The sequence below is a fragment of the Pezoporus flaviventris genome, unplaced genomic scaffold (assembly GCF_033815535.1).
Source record: "Pezoporus flaviventris isolate CSIRO_AGI_PZ_B2104156 unplaced genomic scaffold, CSIRO_AGI_Pfla_v1 ptg000002l, whole genome shotgun sequence".
Lineage (NCBI taxonomy): Eukaryota > Metazoa > Chordata > Aves > Psittaciformes > Psittacidae > Pezoporus > Pezoporus flaviventris.
The window spans coordinates 47481474-47494009 of record NW_026892550.1 but is presented as its reverse complement, the minus strand read 5'-3'; the positions used below and the strand labels follow the sequence as shown (position 1 = coordinate 47494009).

The window sequence follows — 12536 nt, the reverse complement described above, 5'->3', positions numbered from 1 at the left end:
GAGAACGGAAAAGCTGCTACAGTTTTAATATAAAACACAGGAAAAAAATACACAGCAGCTGTTCATATTTTCTAGGAAGTCTGTTGCAATAATGATGTCATGGAAAAAGGCTGGAATCTATTAAAATGGATCAGACAGGCAAGCCATTCAAAGCTTTCAAACAATATGCGTATACAAGCTGCACCATGTACCTTACATTAAAATGAGAACAGGCAAAATATTATTGAGAACAGGCAGTTTAGGTAATTTCATAGCTTTACTTCAGTAAGTTTGGTTTACTACTGGAACTACCCAATAAAGCAAAATACAAAAGCCACAACCAGCTCACTGTCAATTAAGCTCATTTTCACCTACAAAAGCTTTTAAATATATTTTGAAATCACTGGCTCAAGCTACATAGAAACAAAGCAGCTCTTCCAGCAAAAGATTCACCATTGACAAGGTGGACGCTTAAATGCCAAGTATAAACTTCAGTTCATTAGGAGGGGTGTTTTGTTGGGTTCCCCCCCTCACACACCTCGAACTTGGGAATTAAAGTGGACAGGGCTCCCATCCAGGCACTCTGTTTGACCTATAATTAGTAATTCGACATTCTTCATTTATATGATGCTACTCCTGGGCTCTAGCAAGTTTGCACCTCTTGATGTGGCTTGCTTGCGTACTACTCTGAGCTGCACAGCCCAAGGCTTACTCAAAGATTATGCTTCTCTTATTTGGGGTACATTGAAAAGAGGAAAGTTTGTGGTAGAAAACCGGTAAGTTTTGCAGCTATGTGCATGTCTCTAAAGCAATCTTTAGATTTACTCCATTTCTGATAAGCTATGCCTTCCTCTCCAAGGCTTTCACTGGAAACACCTTACTGATGGTGGCCTAAATACATCGTTGTAACACATGCAAAAAGACTTAGCACAACATGCATATACTTCTGCTAATGCGAGATCATATTTTGACCACACATTGTTTAACCATTCAAGCTGACTTTTTGCATGCTCAGAAGCTGGAAAAGTAAAGCATGACTGACCATGTTCAATATTCTTAAGTCACAATGAAAAAACACAGACATAAATACTATAGGCAAAGTTCTAACTTGTGTACTGGGAGGGCAAAAAGACTAAGAGCTATATTCTTCAAGATAAGGGAAGAAACTCTCAACAGTACCTGTAAATACTTTGGAAAGGAATGATCACACCTTTCCTTGTGTTCTTCCAAACTCAAGTCCACTACAGATGACATCATATTTTGAATATTCTGTCATACATCGATGTGGTGACATGTAAAGGGAATATATTATAGAGGAAGCATTATGAATTTGAGATCAACTAGAAATTAGTAACACATTTTTTAAATTTATTTCTTTTCAAACCATCAAATAAATTCTGCGCGTTAATTATAAAATACTAGCTATAAACAAACAAAATCAATGAAAATACCTTAAGACTCAAAAAATTAATGAAACTTCAAATTGGTTTAAAGGGATAATTCCATCCAAATTACGATCCGAAAAGTCATCCAAAAAGATGTGATTACAGTCCTGGTCAGTTATGCATATGTAAGTTAAATTGATTTAATTATGGTCCATATTAAACACCATTTAACACCACAACAACTATCTCTGTGAGAAAGATCTACTAGTAGAACTCCGAAACAAAATTCAAAATGATAAACAAACTAAAAACCCCAAAAAACAATGGCCCTAACTTCACAGACAGATCCATGCTGATGACATTTAACACTTCCTCCTACAACTGGGTATGTACAAATTTCTAAGTCCACAGAAGTGGAGGTGCCAAACCATATCCCTGCTATCTTGCTCATGCTTCCAATCCCAGTAAAAGCAATAGGTTATGAGTGCACTAAAAATAATAGGTTGGGCATGCAAGTAGCTCTGTGCACTTAACTAAAGACTCAAAAGATCTGAGCCAGAGTACAATAAAACGAGTCTGAAGGCCTTATCTAGGGCACCCCACAGTATTCATAAATTTTGACTTTAAGATGTTATTGGATATAATAAAACAGTGTTAACATTTCAGATGAACATTCAGGGCAAGCTTATAAACTATTCAGTGATTAATGCTCTTGTCTCATGTTTTCAATTTTCATTGCTACTGGGGGTCATATGTATGATGTCAGCCTGAATCTGGATTTCGATTTTGAGCAAATCTAATTTAAAATTATGATACTGAGGCATATGGTGGAAACTGCTTTAAAGTTCTATGCTGGGTGTTTATTCACTCTGTTACTAGGGTAGACTTCTCTTTCTAGTGACACCTATTCAACAAGCAAACACAGTTTGGGTGTATCTTTCCATACACTAAACATGCCATAGGTTGAATGTGCAGGAACAGAACTTGTCTATACCAAGATCCAATAGCATACTTGCCAAACCTTGAGTACAGGGATTTGCAGGACTGGGCCAGTAATAGGAAATTAATCAAATCCCCAGACATGATGTAAATTGAATCTGCCAAAAGGATTCAGGAGGAGGAATAACAGAAGTTCGGGAAGAGCTCTGAGCTGGACAGAGGCTCAGAGAGTACTTTCCTTAGGAGCTATGGGGATGGAGATGTTTCATGGGGTCTGATACCAGTAAAACATTCTCCTCTTTATCCTGTCCTGCTCAGCAGACTGGAGGATTCCTCACTGACTTGAAAGAATGTTTTATGAAACAGCAGAGCTCAGGCAACAGTAGGTCACTACTGAAAGGACTCCTTTGCTCTCCTCTCCCAGTCCCACCCTTCCGCTCCTTCTATTTCCCTCGGACTGCCGCTACTTTTCTCATGACCCTGTCAATGAAACCAGTTTACAAAGCTAAATCACAAGTGCTACCTCTGTCTTCTTCCTCCCTGGTCCCCCTTACCATAAGGAAGTGTTTCAGGTGGTTTTGCTCCATAAGACAATTCACTGGGCTTAACAGGAGTCAGCTCAAGAATCGCAATGGTTTCAAGCCCAGGCCATGGAGAAACAATCGCTGAATATCGCCATATGCTCAGCTGCATTGGTTCCATGTGAAATATTAGCAGAAAATGCTTTCAGCTGAAGTTATTAAGTTTGATGTTATTATTTCTTATTACTATTATATTATTATTTCTTCTTTCCACGGAATAAATATCTGTGGAATAACCACAATTACGTTAAAGCCCTTCCCAAAGCAAAACCGAGCTCAAACAGGTTTTTCAGGTGCCCAAGGCATGAAGCACCAGTCTTCTTATTGATTTTTCCTATATTATTGCTTTTTCCAGTAATAAATGGTAGTGCAGATATATAAACAAAATATATATATGTACAACCTTTGAAGTACAATTCTCTATATTGGTAAAGCAGTAGCAGACACAACCAGCACAACTCAGTGGAGATACTTTAGTCATCGCATAAGGGAGAGCATTAAAAATTTAAGTAGTCACTAAAACTTCAAAGTTTGAATTATAAATGGTCAAGTGTTAAAAAGTTACTGCTAAAAGAGTAATCTTCTATAGCATTTTACAGGGAGAATCCTATAATGCAGCATATGCCAGCTCAAAATTTTTCTGAATCTAAAACCAAGGAATATTACAGGCCTTACAGAAATCATGGGCCTCCTCATGGTTCTTTCTATGTTTAAGTTATTAGTGCATTTTTTTCCTAAAATGTTTGAACTAGATAGGCACATAAGATGTTGAAGGTATTCCCTTCCTCCAGGGAGACATTTTAAGCACAGAGTAAGGCAATGACCTTCAGAGCATCCTCAGTGTGAAGTAGTAAAGCTATTTACATCTATGCAGATGTACAACCAAATGCAATGTGTACATCTATGCAACTGAATTGGTACTATTATCATCTCTGTATTCATTTCTACTCAGATTCAAGCAGATGATGTCGGAGAAGCATGATCAGTACTAGCCATCATGTAATTACATATGGTAAATAGATTACTAGCCTTAAAAAGATTCAAAACCAACATAGGGGGTGAGAAGTTTCTTGTGAAAGGAAATATTTCTAAACTCAGTTTAAAACCTTCTTGAATGCCTAACAAGAAAAATAACCATTTTCTACAGGCATGGAAAGTCAAAGATTTGGAACAGAACAAAAGATTATGCTTAGTTCATTTGTTTAGATTATAAGTTTTGGAAGATAGCAAATAGCTTTTTATTTTCTTAATACCTCCATGCAACTTACTGTCACTTCAGTGATAACATGTCCATTTTTATAAGAAAAGGCTACAATTTTATTTTAAAGTTAACAGACATTCATTCTTTTTCCTTTCAAAACCCAGGCATAAGTAACAAAGCACCAGAGTCTTATAAATTTTCTAACACCAAATGCAAATTAAGTCGTGAAATTGCTCTAGGAAAAGTTCCAAGAATGCAAACCCAAAGGAATTTCAACACAATTTCTCAATTTCAGGCTTTTTATGATACTCAGGCAAGGTAACAGAATATGATGTGGTCAGGAAGAGTTATCTATGTATGGAAAAATGTTTAATTATCAAATTTCAACAACTTCCTGTATTTTTTTATGAGCTTTAAGATTAAATATATGTATATAAATGGAAGAAACCGAAAGGACAGCAAAGGCCCTGTAGACTGAACAGTTCACAAAGTTTTCATTACCTGGGAAAAGTGAATTGACAGTTCATAACTTAGAGGGTATCTTCATATGTTTTGTAAACATCTATCAAATTAATGTATTTCCTTTACTTGGAGTCGAGTGAACTTCTTACGTGCACTGTACCAGTCTTCATTAGAAGTAAAATAAGAACAACCCCCCACCCCATTATTTGACAAATTAAACCTTCACATTTTATTTTTATGTCAGCTGTGACTATATTGCTTTAAACCACCATTTCCAACAAATTGGGACTTTTCCCATAATGAAGAGAGTAATTATTTAATCTTTCAACAATTCTCCTGAAAAGCCTCAAATCCTTTTTTCTTAAGCACAAGGCAGGAGTTTTAACAGATTGTTTAACCAAAGAGCTGCTGATTTTTCACTCTGCAGAACTACTGCTTGTTTATCCCAGGGGAGACATCAGTCAAAGAAGGACAACTTAACTTGCTGGGTATGCTATTACTTAGCAATAACCCCGAGGGGAGGAGTGACATTTCCTGAATGCTAAGTTTAGGTCTACCAATGCTCCTCTGGAAATACCAGAGAAACAGTAAGAAGCCTGGACCAGAGTCATGCTGCTAAAACCTAGTGTCAGAGTGCTGCCCATTACCTCCATCTGCTTTCTCAGCTGGCTCCCATTTTTCTGTCAGAAGACAATTCTTTTCTAATCCCTTCCTGAAAAACATCCTAGGTACCAAGCATTCAAAAGAGTAAGATCATCCAATCATGCATACATGTGTCCTTCTCAAGTAGCCTGTTTACTTCAGCTTGTATCACTGTGAACAACTCAGATGATTTTTCTGCACCTTTTCCAAGTACAGTTCACAAACACTAACTGTCCTCTGTGTTTACTTCATGCTGGTGCTTATTAACAATGGTATGATCTTTATAAAAAGAAAACTGCTTAACTTAGTCCTTACCTGAGGTTCTCTTAATTTTCAAGAAATATTCTTGTCTCACAGTTTAAGATGTTGTAATCTGCAACAGAGTAGAAAGATACATCAATTATATTTGATACTGTGCATTTAACATCAGCATTATAATTCAATCACACTTAAGCAAACTGACAGATAAAGTTTTAACTATTACCAAGGAGTGACACATCTTTTATGGAGACACGTGTCAAGCACTGCAATAGTACAATATTGCATATACATACAAACAAGAGGCACCTTTTTCCTTTTCTAGCATTGCTGCTATGGAGATGTAAGAGTTTTGATCTCCCTATATGCATTCCTCATAATGCTCATGTTGTGGTTAGATAGATTAAATAATTAGGATCCTGCTGACATTGTATTTCTTATCACCAAACAACCTAATCATTTGAATTAGGCACTTCAGGAAGAGGTGCATGATTGGGCCCAGACCCACTCAACTCCCATCAACTTCTAATGAACTCTTCAGTACAACAACAAACAAAACCACATACTCACTTAAAATGCAGATCTGATTACGTCCTAGTGAACACTCAGTGAAGCCTAATAATTAATTAGCATCCTGAAATTCAACTAAACACTGTAAGCCCAAGTTTCTACTGACTAAAAAAAGGCTCCCCATGCAAAAAGCAGCAGTCACACTCCAAAGATATTCAAGACAGCACACATTTATATGCACCGTTTCCCACTGAGGGTAGAAGCTATCAGTTTAATCTTTCATATGTCTTGCGGAGAACACCATTAGGTAGCATAGCCCGTTACATCTACTGCTCTTTAATCTGCATCTGGTGCCAGATTTGTGTAAAGTTTTTCATTTATTGTTCACTGAGGACTCTTTGCGACTTGATTTTATGGAGAGAGACTGACTTATAGTGAGAGCAAGCAGCTCTGCTGTAAGAGACTGTCTATGTGAACATCTGCAGAGCTAAAATCTTTAATTTCCTTCCCTCTGCCCCGCCCTTTTTCAGATTACCTACATATGGACAGCGCAAGATGCCTCTATTCTATGAGAGCTGGCTGGCATAAACATTACCACAAATTTACACCTGGCCTAGCTAAACAGCACAGCACTGAGCCAAATGACAGCAGAAGTGAACAGTGGTAACAGTATTTTGCTCCTCAAATATCCAAAGGAATGGGTGCTGAGCCTTTGTTCTCAGTGCTGGTTCTTCGAGCTGGACAGACAACCACAAGCCTCAAATTACACTTCATTGATCCAGGGAAACTAAGCTGGTGTTCAGTTTCGGTTCTGCAACCTGCATATTGACCTGCATGTTTGTTGGCCTAAACAATGAGATTTCAGGAAATGAAGAATTTACACTTTGCCTGAGTCTCATTTTCAGAGAGGGGGATATCTATCTTGGAGGTCTAGGTTGGTGTGGGAAAACTAGGAGGAAAGCAAATCATCCAGATCCAGGCTCCTGTACTACATTCCTTCACTGAGTTAATTACTGCCCTGAATTCAACAGCAGCAAAATCAAACACAAACCTAAAATGGGAGGTGGTCTCAACAAGTTCTAATTTTGCTCAACCTTTTCTTAGCTCTGGTAAAATTGGAGGATGCATAATTGGAGGTTCATCCAGTGATATTTTAAAAACATATATTCACACACTTGAAACATTTTATACAGTCTGTCAATACAAAACCAAAACACAACCATTTGCAATAAAAGCCACATAGTTTCTATGGAAATTTGAAAAATTCATGTACGATGAGAGGAATAGCAATGGAGTACCACAGTCCAAATGAAGAAATAACCTATCTAAAGAAACTGGGTAGTCTGATTCTTCATCCATATTCAGAAGGCACATCCTGTTTCAAAATAAAATCTAGTATTTTGGGGCTTTAAGTTGAGGATACCCATCACATCTGCATAAGGGTTAAGACCCTTGTTTCTTTTAGGGTGTTGTTTCCCATATTAATATTTTCACAAGCCAAGCATTCACAACACACTTTGTCTTGTTTGGTTTTGTTTGCTGGTTTTGATCTTGTTTCTTCCTTGTTTGGTTCATTTTGTGTTGTTTGGGGTCTGTTGTTTTTTGTTTTGTTTCCTTTTTTTACACAAAGACCTTCAAGGTCTTCCCCTTGTTTTTCTTTAATTTAACCTTAAATTAAAAGTCTTTTGAAAATTCACATTCGTATCTCAGAAGCCTGTTCTTGGCAATTTGCAGCTATTTTTACACAGTAACATCCAAGAAATACATGTGGCACAAGTTTATGCTAGTGCTCAAGTAAAATAAACCAGTATTCTGAAGAAATCAAAAGGGCTGAAAATTCATCACATTAGTATACTTATTGTGTCTTTAGTATACTTATTGTCTCTCTCTACAGAGAGGAACTCTCCATAACATCAAGTACTGTCTCCAGTGATGATGACCATGCTCTGTTCAGAAATCCATTTTTGCCTGCTCAGAGAGGACCTGAGGCACCCTGTAGCACTTTTATTGCAGAGACCCAGTTGTATGCCCCACTAGTAGCTGATGGACTGTTCAGAGTGTGTTCCTTTTCTGAAGTACCAAATAGCTTTTATTTTACACTACTGTCAGCTTAGGGTTTTTTTTGTACTTCATAGCACAAGAAAAGGAAACAGTAGAAAACTGAGGACAAGTAGAAACCCAGCGAAGAAGAGGTTTCTTTTACAGTTCAAAACAAGCACCACAAAATATAAAGTTTCACCTTCTTAGCTAGAATATGTAAATTTTTCAGATTCTGATCTCTGGATGACTCCCACTGACAAGAGCATCGCGGCCGCATGGGGAGCTGCCGCTGTCCATCTGCTTTACGCTGATAAAAGATCGCAATCAGATCTGGGTCATCTCACCTTTGAGTTTGCCACACACATAAATTAAGAGATCACATGCAGTAGTGCTTAACTATAATCTAATTTACAGGCCTTTTCCCTTCCAACCACTGATGTAAAACTTACCTACATAAATAAAAGAGGAATTTATTTATATTTGCTCTTTCCTTTATGAAACAGAGGAAAACATATGCAGTGTGTCTACTCATATGTATAGGGAAAACAGACCAAATATACCTCTAGTATAAATAATAGTAGAGTATTTTAATAGCTAACGAGCTATTAGAATACAGGGATTATATTATCTATTATTCAAATATTACAAATACATGCACCTAACACTATATTCCACATAATTACAAGCATTATAATAGTCACATGAACATACATTTCCTAATAAATACTTTATTGAGTTCGTACATGAGGCAGTCACACTCTGTTCATTCAAATCAAGCAAGTCCTAACTCACTGGAGTGCTAACAATGAAAGCCTCCACTCAAAGACCAGCGTGAACAGTAATTTACACTTCTGCTGTTTGACAGATATGCTTGACAAAATTCTGCAGTTCTGGTTTCCTGCTATGATCTAGCTTGCATTCATAACGGGAACTATCAGGGTTTTGGAGCACATCACTCATGGGGAGAAAAATGCAATAGCCACCAATTCATGGCCAGATTTCCCTAACTCAGTGATTTTCTTTGCCTGCCCTGAGGGCAGTCAGGACATAAGCTTCCTAAGAGGGGCAGGAGGCTTTCAGCCTCTTGCAACTGTGATGGTACAGATGTACCTAAAGCGATGAAGAGCTGGCTTGGTTCCAGGTGTATTTCCTGCATTAAACTTGCATGGAGGAGCAAGCCCAACATGGAAGTCATGAGCAGCATGGAAATCAATGGTTTATTCTTCCCTACAACCGAGAGGCAGATTTTCAGACAGGGTGCTGGCTGCAAAGCCAGGCTTCGTATTACAAGTGAGGAAACTGCTTCCTGTTGTTTGATCATCCCACTTGAGGAAAAGAGCACTTGCTAAATATGGCATCAAAGACATTCTTATTGTCATCATTACTTCCACCTGTCCACTGAAATACAACTCCAAATACCAGCTAAAACCTCACACCCCAGGTGGCAATGGCGTGCGCTCTTGGTTTGGGACTATGACATGAGCACTCTCGGTCACATCTTGAGAACTACTTTGCATGAGATGCTACTCTGACACAGATGTAAGAAGTTTGCACTCTGCCCTGTAAAGACTAACATAGGACAGTAAGCATGCTGATTAAAAGCTTGTATTATGCACAATATTCTCTTAAATTATGAGAAAAGTACCGATTTCAAAGAAAGCCAGAGTGGTTTAAACACACAACTGTTTAAGGATTCCTCTGAAGACACCAGGGCCCCTTTCAAATCAACACCTCCTCTGCCTCCCTACACACATACACATATTACTGTGATGTTTGACAGCTGTTCAAACTTCCCATTCAGATAGGAATTTTCAGAAGAGTCTCTGGGGGGGGTAAGGTTTTGTTTTTAACAGAGTAACACAAGATCTTTATTGGAAATTAATGTCTATAATCATTGCTGCTCCTACTGAATAAAATCAGATCAATAAAAGAACAGCCAAACGAAACAGCACAGTGAAAATGAAACTAATGACTGGGAATTATTAATACTTAAATAGTTAAATAATTAAAATATTAAGTCATGTTACCAGAAATCTTATGCCAACTCTTCAAATAACATCTGTGATTTTTTTCTCTGAAAGTGAAAAAAAATGCACAAAATTATCTGCATAAACTTTTGCTTCCATAAATCTTCATCTCCAGTAAAACCCACAAATTACCTGCATCATGAAAGCTGAGAAAAATCTGACAGTGTACATAAAATTTGAGTTTTTTCACATCAAAACTCATAACCAAAAAATCAAAACCATCTAAAGTAATCCATATAAACTGTTTCAAATAAAGTGAAATTAAGGATGATCACACTTACTTGAAAATGCCTGGATCTTTATATTCTGGCTAAACCAAAAAGAATACACTCCTATTTCCCAAGCTTGGCAGCCAGGTGAGCCACAGGGAAGCCCAGGAAGACCAGTGGAGCTGTTTTGCCTGCAGTGATTTTGCAGTGGGAACCAACTGTGCCTGAACTGCCAGCTAAACTCTGAGTGGGCAAGCACTTCACATAGTCCTGGGGTGGTGGCTAACTGGTAAAGGATACGAGAGCCTCTCAAAGAGAGGGAAAATTCATGGCCAGATGAACATCTCTCCTTCTTATGCTCCTCTACTCTGCTCTCCTCTTCCCTTTCGCATTAATAGAAAATGTCAAACTAACAAGGCAGTGCAATAGATCACAAAGCAGTTGTGTCACAGGACATACATTTCCCTGTCAAAATAAGGCCACATTTTGTTTCAGTAATACACCACAGCAATAACAAATTAGTCAACATTCAAAATCGTAACAATAGTAACGTGAAAATAATACAAGCCACGTGCTGGCTGATGTTGCCTGTAGTCTTTGTGTAAAAAAGATGTTGGAAATTTTGTAGACATGCCAGAGCTATAAGATGTCAGGCTCCAGCCATATTCATACACAGACTTCATGAGAACGTGGAACAGTTTTGTAATCAATCTGCATGGTAGCCTTTTACAACCTCCTCTCTGGGCTCCTGCCTGAACATCGTGACCTTGAAAGATGTGGTTGCTGACACCCTGCTTTGTGACTCACTGAAGTGTTTGAACCTCTGAATCACCCTGGGAAATCACATCTGGAAGTGAACTACAACATGTGTTGTATTCTGATCTAGGACTAACCAAAAGCAGAGACCATTATTGACTGGCTTGCTGTATTCAAAACACAGTATTGGGTCTAAATCAAACCCACTGAGTCCTGCCTGGCTTTCCCCACTTATTGAAAGGATACACATGCATTCCAGCACTATCCTTGAGTTCATTCCTTCCCTATCCAATGCTGCCTTTTGTTTCATGTATTGTCCTTCCTCCAACTGTCAATGTGAAGCAACACAAAGTAGAAAACTCTTATAAAAACAGAAATACAACATTGGCAGATGGTGAGCATAAACAACTGAACACTTTCTTCCTCCTTTACTAATTAGACTGAAAAGAATTTACCTTGGCAGTGTCTTTTCAAAACTGTACTACAAATTCCCAAATTCTCTTTGGTAATGCAGCCTGGTTAGATCTAAAGTTGCTTGTACTCTACCTCTCCTGTCTCCCTGAGATTCTTCATCTTCAGATCCAAGTTAAACAGAGCATTGAACTTCGATTGTAGGAAGTTTCTTTCATATGTGTCATACTTGCATAAAATCTTTAGGGTATTTTTCTTCCTTTAAAAAAGAAGCCAGACTACGTTGTTGTTAAATTACAAGCTTATCTAGTGTTTATTTCTTCAGTGCTCTAATCTTTAAATGGGGTTTACTAAGCAGCTGAGTTTTAACTCTGTGTTCACTGAGGAGAATAAAATGTGTATTTACATATCATTCAGCTGTATTCCCCTCGTATTTTAACATTTATCCCACAGAACAAAAATACTATCATTCAGTCCTTATCACTGCTAAAAAAAAACAACACAAGCTGTACTGTGCTTTAAGTGTCTGATTCATCACTTGATGGTACATCCTTTCATCACTTTTAAAATTAGAATGCAAGAAGATGATTAGGTTTTACACACTTGTTTTCCCTGCGCACTGAAGCAACTACACAGGCAGCAGAAAACCCAGCCAAGCTGTGTTATACATCCATGCATGCCTCTTAACATTGCTGCTTACAAGAAACTTACATTTCAGTGGGACACCTTTCCACTTTTGTCTACCCTAAAAAGAGCTGGAGCTCATGTTAAGGCTACGAGACATCACTTTGCACTTCCACAATATGCTGTGTGTGCCTGGACACCCATAGGCAGGCAAGAAGGAGTTAGAGCTGCTCCCACCGCTGCCTGCCAGCACCCTGCCTCTAAGCCACCATCAGCTGCTACAGGCTGTGGCTTCTACCTGCCTCTTAAAAAACGACTACAAAAGTGTTCTGATCAGCTTATTCCAGATCTAATGATCCACTGACCATAATGATCACTGATCCACAGAAGCACTGATGAGTTTAGAAGTCTGTCCCCCAGAGCTCATGTATAAGTTGATGCATATGCAATGAGTGACAGATCTCCCCACAAAATATTGGTATTTGTGGCTTTTTACCAACTCCACAAAACAG

At 38.1% G+C, this 12536-nt stretch overlaps 1 protein-coding gene across 1 annotated transcript in view; it reads right to left on the bottom strand.

Moving 5' to 3' along the window:
* BMPR1B (bone morphogenetic protein receptor type 1B) overlaps positions 1-12536 on the bottom strand; it is a 190738-nt gene that overhangs the window by 141254 nt on the left and 36948 nt on the right. The window contains exon 2 of the mRNA XM_061477525.1: positions 5505-5562. The gene's annotated coding sequence lies outside the window, so the exon portion shown is untranslated. The remainder of the gene's footprint in view (positions 1-5504; positions 5563-12536) is intronic.